Source organism: Lipotes vexillifer, unplaced genomic scaffold (genome assembly GCF_000442215.2).
Source record: "Lipotes vexillifer unplaced genomic scaffold, Lipotes_vexillifer_v1.1 scaffold1681, whole genome shotgun sequence".
Classification (NCBI taxonomy): Eukaryota; Metazoa; Chordata; class Mammalia; order Artiodactyla; family Lipotidae; genus Lipotes; species Lipotes vexillifer.
The window spans coordinates 754,256-757,742 of NW_006793589.1; positions in this window are offsets into that span (position 1 = coordinate 754,256).

Genomic DNA, 3,487 nt, shown 5'->3' on the forward strand with positions numbered 1-3,487 from the left:
CTCTCTCTCTTGAAATCTGTGTTCCAGTATCCACCAGTTGCCTATTCGGTCTTTCTCACTATCTTATAAGCTTGTTGAGTGTAAAATGTGTGCTTATATTTATTTTACCATTATGTATACTCAACACCAGAACACTGAGAAAAATGAATGAACATTTGAATCATAGTCTAGATATAATCCAGTCCTGAAAACTCAAATTCATCATGACTCTTCCTCTAGCACATTGCTTCTGACACACAAGTTCCTTTGAGTTTGTTTGTTTGTGTTTCTAATAACTGTTTTACTAAGCCCAGGTCAGAGTAGACTGAGGTGGGGTAAACAGTGGCACTGATGCTGTGCATATTACAGTTAAAGTAGGCTAATCTGAGTAGGATCTTTGCCAAAAGAGAGAGCTATGGCCTGGATGTCCAAGATTAAAGGAATAACTAGCATGTGGGGGTGAAGATAAGGACAACATTGGGGGCTCTTTTGGAGTAAGCTGCCTGAATGGCAAAAACAAGAGTCGATTTCAAAGATATCAGGATATGAATTCAGCACTTAGGAATTAATTGCTAAGTAAGAGGAGTGAATTGTAAATGTTCTCCCAGAGAGATGTATTTTCTTAGACATTAATTCTTTGGAGATGCCTTCTATGGTATCATGGAAATAGTTACTACATCCTCTGCATTGAGGGTCCATCTGTTCATGTCTTAACGATCACTACTTTTAGCAAGAGAAATTCTTTGGTTTTTCCCCAATGAGACATGTTATAATTCTTATAAAATGTACTTTCCTTATTATGTTCCGTGACTGAGCACAGATGACACATATGTGGATCAGCTTCTGTCATAGAAAATACATATCATTTAAAGGGTATGATTTGTGCCATAGAAGTTGACTACTGAAAACTTTAAAATACAACTTCTCATTGAGATATGGTTGTATATTACATTTGCATGGATACATAAAATGTTTTCCCCTTGGAGAAAACAGTATTTTTCAAATTCCTATGAGTGTGAAAGATATTAGATATAATAAAATCTTACTATTCAGCATTTCTTAACATCGTTACTATTCACTAACTATAGTTGTAATACTTTTTTAAGATGCTATATTTTCATGGTGATATAAGGACTGAATGAAACCAAAACTTTTATTTTTAAAGACTAAGCAGCCAATTCTCCGTTTTCAATCTGCAAATATTAAAAAATATTCCCTGAGGACTTGAAATACTTTATCATTTATTTAAAGTTTTCCTTTCCAAGACTTATATTTAATTTTGGATTCAATCATCTTTGGAAATGCTCTCACTTAATTTTGCTTAGGGCATATTCTGGAGTAAATAGATACTTGTTTATATACTTTAAAAAAGGAGTGTACTTCATGAACTGGTACCTTTATCACACACAAATAATTGCAGCAAACAAAATAAGATGGTGGGGGCAGGGAAACCATCTTACATTTGAATCTCAAGGGATACAAAAAGTCCTGGGAAGCATTCCATGCATTTGCCCTGGGAAAAGGCATTGTAATTTGAAATGCTGTCTCATAACTCATAACTTATTGCATGATCCATACATTTTTTATTTTTTTTAAGTGTAGGAATAAAAAAGCAAGATTTTTTTTTAAATCTTTTAAAGAACACATAACTGAAATATGTATTTCAGCAGAAAAACAACTTAATTTGTAAGCACCATGCAAGAGAGCCACTGGGGTTCTAAAAACAAGTTGAAAATCCCGTTAAGCAAGTCAGAGCCGCACTTGTGAATGAGTCCCTTTAACTGCCTCACGTAAGAGATATCATGTTTAACATGCTGTGCGTCTTCAAAGGAAAAAGACAACCCAGTTTGAGATTTAGTAAAACAATTTTTATGGGCTATTTAGCCCTCATATATCCATATAGAAAAGACCAATAAAAACCCCACCATTTTTCCTCTCCACAAAGAATAATATTTTTCAAGTTAATTTTTATTCTACAAGTTTTCATAGGGCTTCCCTGGTGGCGCAGTGGTTGAGAGTCCGCCTGCCAATGCAGGGGACACGGGTTCGTGCCCTGGTCTGGGAAGATCCCACACGCCGCGGAGCGGCTGGGACCGTGAGCCACGGCCGCTGAGCCTGCGCGTCCAGAGCCTGTGCTCCGCAACGGGAGAGGCCACAACAGTGAGAGGCCCGCGTACAGGGAAAAAAAAAAAAGAAATAATGGCGCAAGTACATTAAATGTTTTCACATTCTTTAACAGAATTCTAAACAACAATATAATAAATGTGAATTATATTTCTGTATGAACTTAACAGAATTCTAAATAATAGTATAATAAATATGAATTATTTTCTGCATAAAATCACAAGATAATGTGCCTAGAAAATGGCCATTTCATCATACACTGCAGATATTATAAAACCAATTTAGAAGACCCCCAAGAAAATAAAAAGTCCAAGAACAAGAATTCCATATCAACTTGCCTCTAGCTTTCTTACTTACCATGTAACATCAGTGAAACCTTCAAATTTACAAGGGCAAAGGAGAAAAGAAATAAAAAATGGTCACACAGAGCAGCACCCAAATTAGGACCATTTTAATGTGTATCTAATAGTAACTAACAGTAACTGAATCAGTTTCAAACTGACTTTCTCAATGGACCACTGTTGTTATTGAAAAATCTCCCTGATAGAATTGTATTCCTTTGAGACAAGGCCTTGGTAAAATGCCTTAACAGGTACTATACAAAACCATTAAAACTATAACATAAGCTGATTGAGAGGGAGTCAAGGATTTTCATGAAAAGAAAAGAAGGGAACAAGGTCCTGGTTCAAGGTTTGTGCCCCATGCCAGAGACCAGTTGGCCCCCTTGCCAAAGACAGACCCTCTAGAATGGCCATCAGGGAGGCCATTGTAAAAGGAAAGTGCCTGCTAATGAAAGTCTAATTAGATGAGTGAGGGGCAGAAGAAGGGGAGCATTCCAGCAATTAACACTCAGGCATTTGTGGGCTGGTATGTCACTGTTGTTATCTATCTATAGGCAACAGGACCTCAGTCACCAGCCTGAGCTATAAGTTAAGGGGTGAGTTGTGGAATAGAGTTTGAGAGATGACTAGCAGGACCAAGAATAAGAAATAAGCTGCCCACTATTCACAGCAGCCAAGACATGGAAACAACCTAAATGTCCATCAACAGATGAATGGATAAAGAAGATGTGGTATATATATACCATGGAATTCTACTCAGCCATAAAGGAAGAATGAACTATTGCCAACTGTAGCAACATGGATAACTCTAGAGATTATCACAGTAAGTAAGTCAGAAAGACGACAAATATCATATGATATCACTTGTATATGGAATCTGAAAAAAATGATACAAATGAACTTATTTACAAAATAGGAACACCCTCACAGACGTAGAGAACAGACTTGTGGTTGCCAAGGGGGAGAGGGAATGGGGGAGGGATGGTTTGGGAGTTTGGAATTAGCAGATGCAAACTAGTATATAAAGAATGGATAAACAAGGT